Source organism: Tachypleus tridentatus, chromosome 10 (genome assembly GCF_004210375.1).
Source record: "Tachypleus tridentatus isolate NWPU-2018 chromosome 10, ASM421037v1, whole genome shotgun sequence".
Taxonomy (NCBI): domain Eukaryota; kingdom Metazoa; phylum Arthropoda; class Merostomata; order Xiphosura; family Limulidae; genus Tachypleus; species Tachypleus tridentatus.
This window is the reverse complement of record NC_134834.1, coordinates 87459670-87480571: the sequence shown is the minus strand read 5'-3', so window position 1 is coordinate 87480571 and position 20902 is coordinate 87459670. Positions and strand designations below refer to the sequence as shown.

The 20902-nt window shown below is 33.3% G+C and overlaps 1 protein-coding gene across 1 annotated transcript in view; it reads right to left on the bottom strand.

Annotated features, from left to right (window-relative positions):
• The window catches only part of LOC143229812 (transmembrane protein 151B-like), a 49888-nt gene that overhangs the window by 5064 nt on the left and 23922 nt on the right, over window positions 1-20902 (bottom strand). The window lies entirely within an intron of this gene.

Sequence of the window (20902 nt, the reverse complement as noted above, 5' to 3'; positions counted from 1 at the left end):
TGACCTGAAAATGTTGCCAGAGAAAAACTGGAGCTGAGGAGCACATTTCGTAGTTGTGTTGTCAATCATAAAGTTACTCATTGTATATATCTCAGCCTGATTTTCAGCGTTATAAGACCTCAGAGTTAGTTTAGCTACCGAAGGCCCTTATACTGTGTCGGTTCGAAATGTTGTTAGTTACATGACATTAACACATAATGCCTAGCTTCTAACAGACTAAAAAAAATAACAGGATAATGAGCAGTAACAAATAACCACCATATTTTAATTTCAAAGTTAGAAACAGCATAATCTATTAATGTATTGCTTTGGAGAATTTATGTTATTTGTAATTGTATTTTGATTATAGAAAATTAAATTATACAGACCACTTATGTTCTTCTCCAGGTCATTTAAAACATCAGTTTTAGAATCTCCAAGTTTCACAAATGGTACTTGTTCCTTATTTAACATACCTAATATATTTTCTAAATTTTCCATGAATAATCATCAATCAGCATTAAGTGGTTTATAGAGACAGCCTAAATTAAAACTATTAATTTTTAATGTTATAAATCTAATCTCATCATTCAAAAGTAATACGTTTTGACATTCAAATAACATTTCATCTTTGATGTAGACTACGATATCTCCATTTTAGCTACCTTACCTATTTGAGAAATATATACAGCAACTTTTATTATACATTAAGTGATCATCTGTAAGCCTAGTTTCTACAAATACGAAACAAGCAGAATTACAATTTTATATGCAAAAACGGCTCGTTTGGGTTGAGAAAATATTTTACATAGAAGAGCGAACTCAACCCAAACGAGCCGTTTTTGCATATAAATTTTCTCAACAAGTGGGTTTCTCGACATCACTGATTAAGCAGAATTACAAATTGTACATTGTGATTCCTGTAAACTTTCTTAGACTTCTAGCATTTGTATAACATACCGGCAAAACAGCAACATAAAGAAGTTTATTTTATTTATCAATTTCGATATAATCATTCGTATTACTAAAATCAGAGTAAATCTAAATGGTTAAACCAGTTAAATTATCAACTATCATCAAAGACAGAATATAAATACATTACATTATGAAATCGTTTTAATTTATGTGTATAACATTCCTCTTTTATCAAAAAAATTATCATTCGTTCTCTCTCTCTCATGGTTATTTGGGTATTGATGTTTATATACCCGGGAGGGGTCAGGTTTTGTCGACCTCTTCCTCCTTCCTTTGTATTTGTTTTAGCAGCTGTCAAGTGTATTTATACACTGTGCACGAGGGCCAGAGTAACCCACACTTACTTAGGCCCCTTTCAGGGTAATGTCCATGCACTATCAACATATACACTTGGTGGAAATAAATCATTTCTCTTTATAGTTCCATAATAATTTGAACTTTTATTAGATAGGTATCAACCATAAAACATTTACATAAAAAATCCTTTCAATGTTTAGTAATTAACCCCTAAACTATTGTGGAGTCTAGTTTATAAGTGGCCTTTTTGTTTTATTTGAATATATATATATTTACTGGAGAAAGTTGTTTAGGAGTATCCTCATCATGTTTATAGTATTTGTCTAGTTCGCTAACTAGTTCATTTTTTCTCCAATTTTTGTCAAAATAATTTACTGTACTATGTAGGAGTCTATCTGTTATTATTTCTATAAGTGCGTATTTATGTATGAATTGTGATGATGTAGTTCTGGATACTTTATAAGCTGTTGTAAGTAGTGTATTTTGTATTGTTTGTAGTTTTGTTTCAAGTAGTTTGTTTTTTTTTTACTTACATTTATCCATGCAGGGGCTGTATGGTCAATTACGGAACTAATGTATGTTATATATTTTTATGATGTTATCTCCCGTTGCTCCACTATTTTTACCAGTTAGACTCCTAACATAGTTTGTTTTTCGCCACATTTTTTTTCTAATATTATTTATGCGGTTTATCCATGTTAATTTAGAGTTGAATGTTAGTCCTAAAATTTTTGCAGATGTAGCAGTCTGAAGTAGTTCTCCATTCATATAGATCTGTGGTTGTGAGTTTTTGTGTTTAGTTAACTTAGTGAATACTACTTGTTGTGTTTATTTTGATTCTATATTTTTGACAATATTCACTTATTCTATATCACTGTGGCTGTATGTTTGTGACTGCTATTGCTGGTGTTCGTGCACTTTTCCAGACTGCCACATTATCGGCGAACTGTGAGGAGTATCCATTATTTGAATCTTTAGAGGCATATTTTTCACGTACATGATGAATAGGATAGGGCTAACCATCCCTCCTTGAGGTACACGAGCTTCTGAGTAAAACACTCTGAGAAGGTCCCTTCAATATTGACTCTACATATTCTATTTTCCAGAAAGTTTGATAGCCAGCGAATAAATCCCCGCAGTAGTCCCATTTCTTGCATTCGGAACCGGAAACCGTTATGCCATAGTGTCGAAAGCTCTCGATATCGAGAAAACAAGCGACAGTGCATTTTCGTTTATTAAAACTATCAACAAGTACCTCAATTAATCAAGCTAAATGGTCTATAGTTTGTCTGAATTTTCTGAATCCATTTTGTTCTGATGGTAATTTTGATGCTATCTCCAGGAATGTGGAGAGTTTGTTACTGATTATTCTCTCAAGAATGTTTCCTACACAGCTGGTCATGCTGATTTGTCGGTAGCTATTTGAGTTATTAGCTGCCTTTCCTTCTTTATGGAACATTAATATATTTGCATGTTTCCAAGAAACCGGGATATAACCAGAGTATAATGATAAATTAAAAATTGCTGTTAGATGTTCAAATAATTTCAGAGTGCCTTTTTTAAGAAGAATGGCTTGTATATCACCTTCTTCTGGAAATTTATTTTTTGTATTAGTTATTGCTTCTATGAGTTCTAGTGCGGAAATTGTGTTTGTGTATTCGTTTGTATTGTTGGTATGACAGTTATTTAAGTTGACTGGGATGAGTGGTTCAAATAGTTCACTGTTGTTCATTATAAAGTTGTTTACTTTGTTATAAAAGTATGCGTTTATGTCTGGGTTGTTGTGTGTTTTAAACGTGTTTTGAAGTTGTTGTTTGAATGCTTCGGCTTTTACTTTATTTGTATGTGCTGTGGTATTATTGTGTTCTAGTGGTGGGTATTTTCTTGTGTCTCCATTTGTGAGTCTTTTTAAGTGTCCAAAATTGTTTCGGATCTGTTTTTCATTAAGTTAGGAGCAGAAATCGTCCCATTTTTCTTGTTTTAATAATTTTACTTCTGCTCTGATTTGGTTTCTCATTTTGTTTATTTGTTTTTAATTCTCTATCTCTTGTCTCCATGAATTATGTTCTTAATTGACGGCTATGCTTGATTAGTTTCATTAGTTGTTTGTGCGTTTTCCATGCATTATTTGTGGTTTCATGTTGTTGTTTTAGTGTTGCTTTATTTACTGCGGTTTGAAGGCACTCCGTGATTATTTGACAGTAATTATGAATATCTATTTTATTTTTAGCTGTTTTCATCATTTTGTTTGGTAGCCAATGATATAATTCTTTTTAGCATTCCTTCCAATTTGCTTTCTTGTAGTCAAATTTTTCTTTTCTCTATATTGTATTCTTATGGAGGGTGTGATCGAAGACACACCACATAGGTAAATGATCACTGTCTACATCTTTTCCCACGTGAAATTTAACTAGTTTTTGGCTCATGTTACACACGCTTAGGCATATGTCTAGTAATTCACTGGTATTAGTGGCATACGTTGTATGCGTAGGCATGTCATCATTTAGAAAGGCTATGTTGTGTTCATCTATGAATTGGAGAAGTCTTCCATTTGCATTTGTGGAGTTACATCCAAGGTTGATGTGTTTACTGTTTAAATATCCTATTAAAATTGTATTTTGATTGTGGGAAAAGATGTTATCAATTAAATTTAAGTCTATTTGTTTTGTGGATGAACAATAAATTCCTGCTATTGTGACGATTATTTAACAGGATATCGGTAGTTATATGTTCTCTGTTGCTGCTGATTTGAATTTCAATAACTTAGAGATTTCTTTTGTGTAGCAGCAACATTCCTCTGTTTTTGTCCTGTTTATCTAGTCTGTCTTTCCTGATGGTCGTGTAGTATGGTATTTTAAATCTATTGGTTTTGTATAGTAAGGTTTCATTTCATATTACAATTTCTGGGTTAGTTTGTTGAACTACGTCTTCAATCTCAAGTGCACCTTGGACGTTAATATATATAACAGTGAATTTAGGTTGATAACAGGTATTCCGTAAGTGTTGTTAATCTTTGTGGTATGTAAGGTATGATGTGTTTTTTGCTGTGTTTATTAAGAGATCAAAGCAATTTGTTGTTTGTGTGGGTTTAGTGTACTTGGCTATAAAGTCTATGATGATATTTGTAATTATATTTACAAATAAGTTTATCTTGTCATTTGTGTTTGTTTCCCTAGTGAAGTTGTCATTATCTTGTGGTTTCATTGTATGTGTAGTGTTGCTTTTTATCTGCGTGTTGTTGTTTGTCGCAGCTGTTGATTTTACTGTTCGTTTTGTTTGGGTAGTTGTGTGATTGCTTTTTTAAGTGTTTGTGCAAATGTTTTAGTCTTGTATCAGTGTTTTTTTTGGGTTTTTTTTATGTATTAGTGTCTGTTGTTTCGTTGTCATTTGATGGTGTGTTTTTTATTTCGTAGATTCGTTGTTTTATTTGTTTGTATTTTTCACAGCTTTTATAATTTGCTGTGTGTTCTTGGCTTGGCCACAGTTACAATATTTTGGTTTATCTTCTCGACATTGCGATATATGATGTCCCCCCACTTCCGCAACACCTCCGTATTGCTTGACATGCTGCTGAAACATGACCATATCTCTGACAATTGTAACGTGTTTCCAGAATTTCTGGTGTTTTCATTTGTTCAACTTAGTATATCTGATACCAGAGTATAATTCTATTATTTATTAAATTTAGTGTATTGTATGTGTATACTGTGTCGACCCATACTAGGTTTGTTGATTGTTGTGTTACTTTTGAGATAATACGATCTACGTTTGTGTGTGGGATATTTTCTTCATCAAGTTCCTTTTTAATGTCGTCAGTGGTTATTGACAAGTGAACCCCACGAATAACGACAGATTTCGGCTGCGGTTTGTTTCCAGGTAGGTGTATAATTATTTTGCCTGGTTTGAAAACGTCTTCAGGCCACTCGGACAAGGACACCGTCCCGGGATAGATGCTTAATGGTAGCTAAAGACGCGTTCAGTTTACCACGCTTGATTTCTGCCGTCATATGGGGTTGGTTATATGTGCCAGGAATTCCTTCAATTATTATCGAGTATTGAGGTGGTTTGGTTTGTTCCATCATTCTGTGTATTCTCTATATGTGTTGGGGTTTGTCTTTTTCGTTTTGATGTTACTAGTTGGAATCCAGAATGATTTTCAGTGGTTCCCGTTACAATTATACCTGCTTCGTTACTTATAGCTTTATCAACATCCAAAGTTGTATTTGTGTTAGTTTGAACTTTATTTCCTTTGCTACATACTTGCTGTATCGCAGAACTAGAAGTATCTTCCAAATCTACTGAATTTTCAGTAGAATTTGATTTTTTTTCTTGGAGGTTTACGTTTTTTTTCTAATGTTACTCTCATTCTCTACTGTGTTTTTGATTCATTACGAAGCAACATTAGGGGTGAAGAGTTTATGTTACTTAAGTCTAATTTAGTATTTGATTTTGGGCCACCTACATAACAAGACTTTATTTCTTTTGCTCTTGGGCGCTTGTTGGTCCCGGGTTTCTACTTCATTTCTGGCGTCTTAACACAACCGGCCCACAGACTCACCGACGAAGGCAAGCTTGAAGATCTCTCTTGTTTCAAGTGTTTTTTTGTTGTTGTTTTTTTGCTGTCTTAACCTTTTTGAAGCTGTTTACTGGTGTGTTGTCCAGATACACGATTTAACTCAACAAACTATAGAGGAGCCCCAATAAGTTTACACTTGAAATCTCTACCAATCTTGTCTCAGCCAGCTTATCCGTACTAGCCGTCCCTAATTTAGAAGTGTAAGACTAAAGGGAAGGCAGCTAATCATTAACCCCCACCGCCAACTCTTAGAGTACTCTTTTACCAACGAATAGTGGGATTAACTGTACATTATAACGCCCCCCACGGCCCAAAGAACGAGTATGTTTGAGATGACTAGGATTCGAATCCGTGCTTCTCAGATTACGATTCGAGTGCCTTAACCACCTATCCATGCCTCTCTTAACCCGTTATATTTCTATTTTAATATCTCTCGCCATAAGTGTTTTCAAATTGTTATATTTACATATATATTGTGTTCTTCATTAACAATGTCTGTTTCCATCGTCGTTAGTTTCTTGTGTTTTTCAAATCTTGGAACAATACTTTTACGAAGGAATGAAGTAGGCTTAGTATTACCACTGTTCTGCCTCGTATGCCAACAAAGCTTGTACTTCTCAGTCCTTTCAAAACTATTCTTACTTGAGATCACAATTCATCCTGTTTCAAACAATTAAAAGTTACACTTTCAGATACTGTTGAAATCAATGTGATATTGTTGTTAATCTTTTATCTGTAACACTAATGAGCTTGAAGTAGGTTTACTTATGCCCTTATAACTAATTCTTCACTACTGACTCTCTTCATAGCGACATTTGTTACACTTTCATTCTTATCTCTTTAATAGGAAAACTCACAACAAATAAATCCAACACAAATGGAATAAACCACAAGCTTCTAATCACACGTCATCAAATAATTTCTTTTGATCATATTTCATTACATGTCTCACATTTCTTGCAAATTCTTGCAAATTGTATTTATATACAACATCAACCCAATTTATAAAAGCAACAGTGTTTTTTAGTTGTGTTCGATACTGATCCATCTTCTAGCCTTTAGCGTTTAGGGCTATTGAATTTCAGCAGATCAGCAATAACACTTGAACTGGTTGTTCATCGGTACCAAATAAAGTAGTACATGTAGTACAGATTTCTTTTAACAATCGAAGAAGATGGTCCATCAAAAATTCCTTTCGAATAGCTGAATAACCACTTCTTCTGCTCTTTCAGTACCTTTCACAAAAATAAGGATCACTTGCTTCCACTGCTGCATGAAATGAGTCCAGATGTATGAGTAACTAATTATTTTTCCAAGTCTGGTGATACGAACCAGAACTGCAGCGACTCCAAGGCCTTCAATATAAGACATCAATTTTGTAAAAACGATACATACTAATACTTGACGTAGATCTATAAAAAAAAAGTGAATTATTGATTCAATAAAAAACTTAATGGACTGCAGAAGATTAGTGTTGTTATTTAGTAGCTAAAGGATGCTGCTTCAGCGATAAGGGATCGTCAAGTGAACAAAGATCAAAGGATGCAAACACCTGCGAGGTACGTAAAAACTAAAATACGCAAATTATTCTGACACCCAAGCGTTACGTAAAATGCCGCTACCTGACAGTTACATAAGTATTGCATAATACTTATTGAATATTACGCATCCATTACATAATATATACGCCCAAGGGTGACATGACTATTACTTAATATCTCAAAACCTGAGAGTTACATAACAGTTATGTAGTAAACACCTGAGGATATGATGTCCACGATGTGGAACCCGAGGGCGCGTTGTCATGACGAGCATGTAGACATAACATTAACTTTAAAGTAACAATCTTAAAATTAATAATTTAATCTCATTTAATAACCTATTGTTTACAATTTTACTGTACAAACAAAATATTAAATCTCCTATTTCAATCTAATCACCTTATAGTTTTATCTTATATAAGTGGCTTGGCATGGCCAGGTGGTTAAGACACTCGACTCTTAATCCGAGGGTTCGAGCCCCGTCGCACCAAACATACTTATTTTCAGCCGTGGGAGCGTTATAATGGCACGGTAAAAGAGTAGCCCAAGAGTTGGCGGTGGGTGGTGATGACTGGCTGCCTTCCTTCTAGTATTACACTGCTAAATTAAGGATGGCTAGCGCAGATATCCCTCGTGTAGCTTTGCGCGAAATTCAAACCAAACCTTACATAAGTTTTTCAAAAGTGGATGATGTTACTAAAGATAATGGTACCATAGTTCATAGGGTCATTGATTAACCAACAGTATTTCACCTTATTTGCCTAGCATACTTTTTACAATTATCTATGACCTTATGTATAGATCACTTCCTTATTTCTAAAGTGTTTAGAACACTTCTGTGTTTAACTATAATTGATTGTTATAATTTGTATGATATGCACGATGTAAAGGAAAATTATTAATATGTTTTTTTAAAGTTTTATGGTCTTATTACAGTAGCTATTTGCCTGTAGGAACAAGAAATGTTACATACCAAAAGTCAATAGAATTGATGAAGATGAATAATTATAAAAAATAAATTAATAATAAAAGATAAATTTGTTATTAAAGCTAGAATACCTTGTAATAATTGTGATAGAAAGAACTACATTGTGTTTAAAAGTAAATTATCAGCTTATATTAGAAATATGGAGAAAACTTATTATGACAGCATTTTATTTTCACAGAATGATACAAAAAATAAATGTAAATGTCTTGGTCATTTATTATTAAATATATCAATCACAAAGCGGTCTATTGCTGTTATAAAAGTTTATATTGTTACAACAAGATGTTTACTATACGAATCAAATAATTTTTAGATTTTTATTAAGAGAATAGACCGAGTAGCGAGTTCAATTCATACCAAGAATAACAAACATAAGTCTTATATTGGTTTGATGATAATTTGAAAAATAATTTCACAGGTATATTTGTGAAACCAATAACCAGAAGTAAATTAACTGATAGTGAGAAAAATCTTAAATAGTAAAACAATTGTAGTGGGCAGTATCTCTTCTGTAGTTACAAAAAATCATTGAGTGTGCTACTGTTAAATCACAAATCTATTTAATTTCAGTATCGAAAAGCAAATATTTTTAGGTTTTTTTTGGAAAACGCAAAAATAAGATCAGTATTCAAAAGCACATTGGGCTACTTGTTGGGGCTACCATGGAGAAATGAACTCCATATTTTAGTGTTGTAAGTTCGTAGAATTAACATTGATCCCTAAGAAAGGGGACGTAAGAATATTTTTAAAATGTGAAATAAACAACAAATTAGTAATTATAGTTCAATAATAATACTGAGAATATTCTCGAAATTATTTGAAAAGTCAATTTGCACCAGATTCTGGAATTCTGTTAACAAATACCATTTATCGTCTGAATATCAATACAATTTTTGTTAGGGTAAATCTACACAACACGATATTAAAGTTTTATGCGAAATGCTGACAAAAAGAATTTACTATGACACTGTTTTTGGACATATTTAAAGCATTTTATTACGTAAAGCAGAAGTTGTAATTTTAAAAAATATTACCATGGAAATAAAAGCGTCTAATTGGTTGGAGAGTTACTTAAAAATAGGATATCAGTAAAAATATTTGTTTAATTAATAAATGCGACAGGCATTCATCGTGGCTGTGTTCTGGGACCATTGTTGTTGTTGTTTTATATATTAATGATACACCAGAGTCAAAATTTGATATGAAAAAAATCTTATTTGCAGATGGTACTAAAACTGTAGCTCATTTTGATAATTTAGGGTCTTTGATTGAAATTGTTAATTGGTTTAGTGATTTCTTTGTAGTTCTTGAAAAAATAAATTTGTACTTTTTCACGACAAAAATGGAAATGCTGATAGGAAAAAAAGTGAATATACATGAATAGAATTGTGCTCATCAGCAGAAATTTGGGGATTTTTATTGCCACTAAATTAAATTTGTCTGAGCACATAAAGAATTATTAGACAACAGTTACAAGATTCAAATAAGCAAACTAAAGAATATTAGTTACCTGGAAATATTTAACATTTGTTTGTTTAGAGTTGAGCGCAAGTTTATATGGTCATCCCGGTACGGCTAGATGGTTATGCCTCTCAACTCGTAATCTGAGGATCGCGGGTTCGAATACCCGTCACTCCAAGCATGCTCGCCCTTTCAGCCGTGACGGTATTATTATGTTACAATCAATCCCACTATTTGAGTAGACCAAGAGTTGGCAGAGTGGATATCAATGACCAGTTGCCTCTCTTCTAGTCCTACGCTGTTAAATTAAGGACGGCGAGTGCAAATAGCCCACGTGTAGTTTGGCGCGCAGTTGAAAAAATTAAAATAAAAAAAGCAACGTGTGATGTTTCTACCACGGGTAAAAACTTTAAACTTATCGGCATGTTTAATAGCTTTATAATAAAAAACTACTTATCGACTTTTAATGTATGCAATTATTCATTGGGAAGGTTCATATGAGTAGAATATAAATTTTTCATTGTTTCTTCAAAATAGCCTCTTGGTTAGTGCGCTTAACTCCTCTTCTGCGGCTCGCGCTTCGAATCCCCATTTCTAAACTAGTTCTTCTTTTCAGCCATGAGGGTAATATAAAGTGAAGATCAATCCAACTTTTCCTTTGTAAAAGGAGGAGCCCAAGAGATGGTGGTGGGTGTTCTTGATTAACTGTTTTCCATCTAGCCTATCACTTCAAAATGCACTCCGAACTTCTTCAAAAAACGTTTGTGAAAATAATTTGAGGTTTAATCTTTCGAGATTCTGTGTATTATTTATTTTATAAGTATTAAATATTTACAAAATAAATTATTATTTGTGTGATAATGTTATGTTTCTAACAAAACTTATTAATTAGTATATCTAGTTTCCATACTTTTTTTAAGAATAAGAAGGTCATTCATAATGAAAAAAATTCATGACAACTTATACGTGCCATGTTTTTTTAAAAAAACAATACATTAATGGTCAATAACTTATGTAGGGGTACAAAATATGGGATGCAATTCTCATGATACAAGATAAATCAACTCTTCATAAGTTTGAGATAAGTTTAGAAAAACATATCCAAAATTCACAATTTATTAGATCAGTTTTGTACAAAAGTGAAATTTTTACAATTGCTGCAATTTATAGCATTGAACTAGATACGAGTTTCACAGCAGGACAGGGTTAGTCACGTGACACTGATGTTTCAGCATAAATGACCTACGAAGAAAAGAATGTTCTTAATTTCAACAAGCACAAATATTTCAGTTGCAGCTTGTATTCGTTCCTTCAGAGAGTCTAGTTTTCTTATGTATAAGGAATTCACTTCTACGTGTTCCAAGGATTTTCGTTTTTAAATCGTGTCCATAATTCCCGATGGTCACGAACACAGATAAAAGATATGCTCAGATTTACAACAAAAATAAATGTTCGACGAAGGAAGATTCACTTTTAAAAAAACGTTCCCGTGCATTTTTACTTACACCACCAGGTCACGAGCAAAAATGACCAGTTGATCAAAGGTTACGATGGCACCATTGGTCTAACAGAAAACTCGGGGGGGAATGATTACGAGGTCGGAAAAAGCCAGACTTATTTATGGATTTCAAGTCTATCGCATCAACCATAAACCCAAAAATACACGATATAATAAGCAAGTATAGAGAAAATTCAAGAATGAAGGTGAATCAACTGTTTACACAATTTAAGAATTTGAGGATCTGTGTCAAGGATACTACACATCTGTTTTCCAAAGAAGTGATAAATACAGGAAGACAAATGTATGACAAAAGGCTGCTGAAACGAATTAAATGACAGATGTACTCTATTTCTCAAAACAAGTTACTCGTGTTTAAAGATACCAAACTATGACGAGTCTAAACAATACAATTCAAATTACTCATATGAACCAAGCTTCGTTTCTTTGTTTATCTGACTAAGAAATCTTAAAACTTGGATCAAATACAGATATATTGCAGTGCACGGGAATACTTTGTGGTAATGAACATGATGGAAACGTTGATTCATGAGTATCAACCGATGTTATTGATAAACCAGCAATTGTTCAGATGATGCTAAAACCTCTCGCAGCCAAGACAGTCCAGTAATACAGCTACTTGGAGTTATTTTCGAATGGAGATGATAGACTGTATATAACTTGGAATGTGTATTCGCTTAGTTAATCTGAAAAAAGGAACTTGTCTGAGACGTTGTAAATGAACAAGGCGACGTGTTATGTCAAACGTCTTGCTTCCTTCCAGCTGGCAGTTTTATATCCTTAAGAATGACAATAATTAGAAGTACGTAACTACAAGGCAAAACAAGTGATTATACTAGAATGAGATCACAGCGGCACAACTGAGCAGGTAGTTAAGTATTCATTCATGAGAAGACATCTCGCCAGTTTTACCTTGTTCCGCGGCACAACTGAGCAGGTAGTTAAGTATTCATTCATGAGAAGACATCTCGCCAGTTTTACCTTGTTCCGCGGCACAACTGAGCAGGTAGTTAAGTATTCATTCATGAGAAGACATCTCGCCAGTTTTACCTTGTTCCGCGGCACAACTGAGCAGGTAGTTAAGTATTCATTCATGAGAAGACATCTCGCCAGTTTTACCTTGTTCCATGAATAAACCGTTGCGGTTTGTTTGTGTGCCAGATGTGATGAGAACGGAGGAACTTAACAACATGATATCGTGACATTGCCAAATTAAGATTGTTCCATGATTTATATAAACGAACTCTGAATCACATTTCGAATAGGAAATCACTTTGGTTATTCATCAGCGAAAGAATATGCCAGGTCTCGTGTATTGCCTTCTGCCCCACCCTTTCACCTGATGTGACACTGTGTCCTTCTAAGACCGAGATATAAAAACAGCATTGGATGTACTGAATGTCTTCATTCATGTAACAAACACATTGTTTAGTCTCAAGAATTGTCTCACAGTTGTGAGAGAAAATATTATGGCTTTCTTTTACAATCAAACAGGTGAACGTGATAAGGCTAGGTAACAAAATACTTATTACTCTGATGCATGTTTCGGAAATAATGTATTTATTTGCTGGTTTTTATAGATATTTCTTTAGTTTTCTGAAAAAAAAACCGTTAATGAAGCCAGGAAACATCTCTTCACTAAAAAAGACACTAACTGGGATCAATCCTCCCCGAGTCTAGTGACATATATGCAAATAATATATCAGGCAAGAATATATTTGGGGCTAGTTGACTTCAGAAGTACAGACCCTTTTAGATCCAAGCAACTGGAGTGTTTCGTCCATCCTGCACAATATTAACCGAAAAAAAAAAAACTAGCTATGAGCTTATTTATTGCGAATGAAAATAGTCATGTTCAAAACGGTGTAAGTGTTCAGCGGCGTTTTTAAAATACACTTTACTTCCTGCATGAAATAAATACGACATACGTATGTATATGATTGCTAACACTAGAGTTTTCTGCTCGCACGACGTAGTGACACAGGTTATAGAGTAGCGTGTTATACATGTAATGCTATTAGTGCGAAATAAATCGTAAATGTTACACAGAAAATGTCATATTTAAATATTTCTATTGCCTTTCATGCACCCCTTTTCCTGGTATCGTTTGTCCAATAACAAGTTCAATTTCAAATACAATATCAATATAACTGTAAATTATTCAATGTTTGGTTTCTTCTACTTTAATTGCTTGATGAAAGTACATTATTAACGTTACAATAAGAACAAATATTGAAAATAAGAACAATAATGGCAAGCGAAATACCTATTGTCTTAACGCTAATTCACTCGCGTTGTTGCTTAATTTATTGTTTCATTATTATAGCAACAATATAATTTTTAGCTTAATATTATATCGGATATTGAAATTCATGGACAATACCACTTCTATGAGAAAGTGTAGGCTCGGCATGGCCAGGTGGTTAAGGCACTCGACTAGTAGTCCGAGGGTCGCGGATTTGAATCCCATTTACACCAAACATGCTCGCCCTTTCATCTGTGGGAGCGTTATAATGTTACGATCCCACTATTCGTTGGTAAAAGAGTTGGCGATGGGTGATGATGACAAGCTGCCTTCTCTATAGTCTAACACTGCTAAATTAGGGACGGCTAGCGCAGATAGCCCTCGTATAGCATTGAGCAAAATTCAAAACAAACTAAGCCAGAAAGTGTACAGTTTTGCAAGTTTTTGAAAGTGGGCCGCTCCACTATGTGTTAACTTGTAAAGTAAAAATTAAAAGATACCAAAACAAATACGCGTGAGTAAATCACTCCATTTCAAGGTTTTGTTGTTCCTTTGTATTTTAATGAAATATCACGTTGGAGCTTAACCTGCAACCTTAAGTTTTTATCAATAAGGATATATATACATAACAAAGTCATAAATGTTAATCAAATTCAAGTCCGGTCGTTCCTAGAAATCTTTGAAAATTAGAAAAAAATTGTTTTTATTAATCAAAATTTTATGAAAACACAAGATCTAAAGTTAAACAAAAAAGTAAAACAGACTTAATGAAGGTTCAGAATATGAAATTAAATGATTCGAAGAATACATTACTGGTTCTAAATTACTTGTAATAAATATAGTTTTTAGTTTTCAATTACATGACTGTGATACCAGATCTTTGTTTGTTTTGAATTTCGCGTAAAGCTACACAAGAGCTATCTGCGCTTGCCGTCCCTAATTTAGCAGTGTAAGACTAGAGAGAAGGCAGCGAGTTATCACCACCCACCGCAAACTCTTGGGCGACTCTTTTACCAACGAATAGTGGGATTGATTGCACATTATAATAACCCCACGACTGAAAGTGCGAGCATGTTTGGTTGACGGGGAATTGAACCCGCGAATTACGAGCCGAGTGCCTTAACCACCTGGCCATGCTGGGCCAAATACTAGACCTAATGTTGAATAAAGTTATTTTAACTTTAAAAAAGTTTAGACTATTTCAGCACTCATCAAGACTTCAATAACACAGCAGAAACTTTTGTGTTATAGTTTCTGCCATAACATAAAACTGAGCACAGCTAAATGGTTTAAGTTATCCAGGTATGGAGCTGATGATACGTGGTTCGCGTCTCGTTAACCGTCCTTTGTTCTTTACAGTCGTGAGAGACTTACAGAAGAAAAATCAAATCCAATATCTGATTTAACAACAACAGCTCAAAGGTTGACAGTAGGTCAGGTTGGCTACCTGCCTTTCGTCTAACGTAACACTTCAGATTTAGGGATAGCTAAAGTAAATATAGTTCACGTGACACAACTAACACGATCAATATATATAGTAAATGCGGTTTATGATTTATTATTTAACTACACAGGTCTGCAATGGTTTTATTGGCTCGATATTTTTACATGTTTTAGAATAGTTCCTGTACACTGAATCCGAAAATCACGTACAGATTTTTCACGAAATTTCATAATGCAATGCATAAAGGAAAGACCACAACACGTAGTTTGAGACTAAAAGACATCTATTTTAAACACAAAAAATCAGGATGAATAAGGATGAATACTGGTCTGACATCAATGTTCTTCCATTTTCTTCAGTTTCTTTGTAGTTTTGTTAACAAACATAATAATAAAGAGTGTTCACTGTGGTAACCAAAATAATAATTTTTTCTAAGTAAATATTGTTTTTCCTTTCCGACTTGTAAAAAAGAAAAAAATCTTTACTTGTATAAAAAAATATTATTATTTATAAATATGCGTAGATAAAATCTGAAAAATTCATTATTAAAACAAAAAAAAACATTTATTATGTTTAAATTTGTAGGCCTGTGGTATTAGTAAATCGATACTCGAGCTATTGTAGTGTAGTGTGTAAACCGTAAAATCATATGATAAAAGTTACTATTCCACGAATTTATTAGAATGTATCAAAAACGACATCTGAATCACAAATATATAGCCGATAATGGTCTAGTCGTTAGTGTGTGTGGCTGTGTATCAAAAGGTCCGAGTTTCTTAAATCGATGTAGCTTAGCACAGTTCTTTTAACCACTCGTTATAACAGTGCCAGTTGATCTAGTTTTTCAGTTTAAAAAACTGGGCAAAGTACTTATGACGTCAGGTGTTACTAACTGGCTGCCTCTCTTCACGTCGGTAATTATAAATTAATAACAGCTACACCTAAATACGAGGAGTCTCTAACTTGTCAGTTTATCCACGTTATATAAGGTGTTGCGGAGTTCGTAAATATCCAACACAATGTTGTCACACATATACACATGTAGTAACTATTTGTACGTAAGTCCTGTATAACACTGTTAATTGTGCAATAATGTTTTAAATAATTATACGTTTCAGTATTACACAAATACTTTTTATAAAATAAATGTATAAATAATTTATTGTTACTTTTAAGTTATCGGGTTCTGCCGATAGAAGTAAGTTCGTTAATAACAATAGTTTATGCTGCTCGAATTAGCTTCATGAGGAACATGTCTGGGTTAACAGTGCAGATGGTCCACTGTGTAGCTTTGCCCCAGAAACGACAGCAACTTCAAAATGCCGATTTAAATTTCATAGTTATATCTGTGAGCAAAAGACCTTACTACTCTTTTCAGGAGGTACATTACACTATGTAACACAAACTTTGTTCCTGGATAATATGTGTTATTTCTCAATTGCTTATGTTGTAAATGTACAGAAAATGGCCATTATTCCATTCAAACTTTGTTTTTGTGACCTGGATAATGAAATTTAGAAATTAATCTATTTTCTACGTAAAAACAAGCAAATTTGCACATTTTCATTTACATATAAGTTCTGAATAAAACAACATATGAATCAAGATTTACATGTATTTATACTAAAGTTATACAAAAATGAACAAAAATGTTTAGAAGTGAGTAGTTTTTCGAGATTTGTGACTGTAATGTAAATCACTTTCACGTATCAGTCCCTAAATATAGTCTCCCATCATGTTTTCGTTATACGCTCCCAGGTCACAAAAGCAAAGTTTGAAGATAAAAATAGGTCTTTTCCATTTACTTTAGGTATAGCAATTGGGAAATAACACTTTCTACCCAGGAACAAGAAGAAGTAAAAACTTTGTTACATAGTGTTATCAAAGATGGGTTATACTACTGCTCGTAAGCTCGTGTATTTTGTAGAACATATGAGGAAGGTATATACAAACGAGTTGCGTTTTCTTTTCAAAACGAAGAATTATCAGTGAGATTTAAATACTTAAAAAAAAACTTTATTGAATCTTGATATTATGTGTTTGTTTTGTTGTTAAGCGCAAAGCTACATAATTGGCTATCTATGCTCTGTCCACCACGAGTATCGAAACATGGTTTTTAGTATTATAAGCTTACAGACTTGCAGCTGTCCCAAACATAAATAACCTTTAGAAGAATGCATATCATTAGGCCGGTACAATTTTCATAAAGCGTCCTTAGGTATTTTTGTTGTTGTAAGGGTTTCCCCCCTTCTTTTAGGGAAATCATTTTACAATTAATAACATAAAAGTATCAAAAGCCCAAACATTTATACTGTAGAAGTACATTCATTAGCGAAATACAACTTAATTGGTTAGACTAACCTATCCATAACAGAGATTCAGAAATTATCCATTTTCAGAACTCTTGTACACTCTTTGTCCGACATTCACTGTCTGAAGGATTATAAAACTTAAAAACTGGGTTTCTTTGTTGAAGATTATTGTGTGTAAGAATCAACAATATATGTTTTATGAAAGCACTAGCGTATCTTCGAATATTGTTAGGCTAAGTGAACTTTCTAGAATCTTGTCTAAAGTATATAAATAGACGTGCCAAAACATAGATAAAGAATAAAAAAATATTGGTTTTCCGCTGTAGTCAGTGTACTATGAGCTTCGGAAGCTATGATTGTGACAAACGCTTACTAATCGGAAAACTACAGATATTTGAAGATATTTAGGTTTCGAACATTAAAAACTTCAGTGAATTAACTTCGGAAGTTAGTATTTTTACGAGAATATTAAATATTTTCATCAGTAAAAAAGTCAGCTTAAGCAAAGTTTAACAATATCAACTTAGAATTCATTTTCTTGTTATGGACCCGGATCGTCCAGTTTCAGTCCAGATAGAAGACTGAATATTGTTTGTAAGTTTATAAAACGCTTGTATATAAACCAATATTTGTAATAACCGTTATTATAAATTGCACTGTTTTTCTTGTGTTTTCTGTCAGTTAAAGTATATTTGCTCTAAGAAAGAAAATTGTGTGCGCCAGTTTTGTTGGCAAATATCACAAATTTAACACATATCGACACTGAATTGACTTCTAAATTAAAATTACAATTTCCAGCAATTTGAACACATAATACATAACGTACGTAACGTAATAAATCGGAGACTCATTCGAGATAAATTGTAATAGGTAACATAACAAACTGGAGCTCATTTCCGAGATTTGAAACAGAGAAAAAATTCTATATAAATTCAAATTCAAATGGTGATTCAATTTAGGTTTATCAGTGCCAACAAGATTTGTTCATGTCTGATTATCAAGGTCTTCTTGAATCGCTCTTTATCAAACAGCGAGAAAGCTATAACAAAAATAAATTGATTGCAATTCAAAAATTTTAGAATTATATTTTGAGAAACCGATGAGAGAAAATTAACTAAGAAAAGCGTATTGCTGGAATAATAGTCGATGATAATTAATTGTATGAGGAAGCTTCATAGAATAATTTAACGTCTCCACTGGCCAATCAAAATTTAGTGATAAAGATAAGTTAGCAATCCAGTTAAAACTCAAACAAATCAAGTTATAACAAGTCCACATCGAAGTTTATAAAGAGCAAACCCGTGTTGAAACCGATAAAGAGAAAGAGCAAGCCCGTATCGAAGCGGAAAAAGAAAGTAAACATCTCGAGGCTGAACAAGCTTGTTGTTTTGGAGCCAAGAAAGAAATTAGGCTAAAATAGATGGAAAATAGACTTAACCCCGATCGACCACAGAGAAATAACAATTTTGACCTGAATCGATGTATTAAAGTACTACCATTTAATAAAAATGAAGTTCATAAATATTCCCAATATTTTGAAAAAGTTGCCCAAACCATGGAATGGCCCACCCAAATGTGACCATTATTATTATTACAAAGTACCTTGACTGGTAAAGCACAAGAAGCTTATGCATCCCTCTGTCTAGAAGCCTGTACGGATTATGACAGATATTCTTAGAGCATACGAGTTGTTACCTGAGGCTTATCGTCACAAGTTTCGAGGATATTGCAAACAAGATAGACAAACATATAGAATTCGCCCACGAAAAAGAGGTTTATTTTGGTCGATGGTGTAATTCTATGCATATTGTCAACAGTTTCGATAAACTAAGACAATTACATTGAACTGAGGAATTTCAAGGTTGTGCAGAACACACATAACTCATTGTGTAGGTTTATGTATAACTAGAAACAAACGAAACTTAGATGACGGTGTAGATCACTATATCATCACAACTAAGTACATTTCAGCATATGACAAACATGATTATTTAAATATCCATCATTACTTAGCCACTGGCTTGTGAAATCATACAAGATGTAACTAGACACTCGTTTCATGACACATGATTCGAAACGTACCCTATAAAATATATGAATCTATATACAGATATTTGTAAGTCCATGTTTCGGATCAACAAAAATGACCAATTAATTTATTGAATTTTACGATATAGGAACACTGATAAAGGACGTTAATATAAGCACAGATAAGAACAGCAAATGTGTTAACATTGATAAAAGTTGTTAACACAACCACATATAAAGACAGTCAATGTATTAACAATAATAATAGCTGTTAACACAAACAGAAATAAGGAGAGCCAATGTGTTAACATTGATAATGGCTGTTAATATACGCGCAGTTAAGGACAGTCAATGTGTTAATATTGATAGTCGCTGTTAGCACAAACACACATAAGGAAAATTACTGTATTAACACAATCACAGATATGAGCAGTCAGTGTATTAACACTGGTAAAGGCTGTTAGTTTAAGCAAGGATATAGCAGTGTGATTAACATATTTAACGGTTTTCATGATAAATCAATAAAGTTTATTAAAAAGATAAAGTGTTCAACTGGTATTATGCTTTATAACTTGATAACTGGAACGAGTTAAATCGTAATAATAACACTTTTAGTACTGTTATTTTTTAAACTTGTTTGTTTGTTTGGAATTAAGCACAAAACTACACAATGGGCTATCTGTGCTCTGCCCACCACGGGTATCCACTGGAGAGGGCCTTTTTTAACTTAGGATCAATTTAAAAATGTTCTTAATTCTAAACATGAAAGGAATATAAAGATTTTAATGGCGAAAACCGCTTTTTGATTTAACATTAAACAAAACAGATAAATTAGCGAAGACTAGAAGAAAAACAAAAAACAACTGGATTTAGATTCCATCAGCCAGTTCAATTAGCTGAATTAGCTTTCCTTCAATTAAAGGGAAGTAGTAATTTCACACTGACTCAACCCTCTTAGTAAGTTAGGACAACTGTAGTGCAAATAACGACTGTATTTGTAATTAATATGAACGCTGTCTTTATCGCGTCTTTTCTTAATACAGTTTTTTCATGTAAGACTATTACACTGAAAGATTAAGGGTCAAGGGTCGTGTTAGAAACTGTGGAGACTGTTCCTCCTCTTTCACGAAACGAAATGAACGTAATGGAATAAAAAGTTGCACGTTCACCGATGCTTTGAAATAAATTAGTTTGACTTTATTTACAGAGACGTATTAATAAACAAAGAGAGACACGAGTTTATTTTTGTTAATTAAGTATCAGATTAAAATTAATCGCCAATATGGATACATGCACAAAGATATAAAACAAAACGTGAATTGTGGTATATTCAGTTACTTACAGATAAATGTGTCATAAAAAATAAGATATTTTTTAACTCACAGTAATTCAGTACAATAAAACACCCTTTCTCGGTCACTACGGCTTAGTGAGACAATGTGTTTGTGTGTGTTTTCTTACAGCAAAGCCATATCGGGATATCTGCTGTGTCCACCAAGAGGAATCGAACCCGTGATTTTAGCGTTGTAAATCCGAA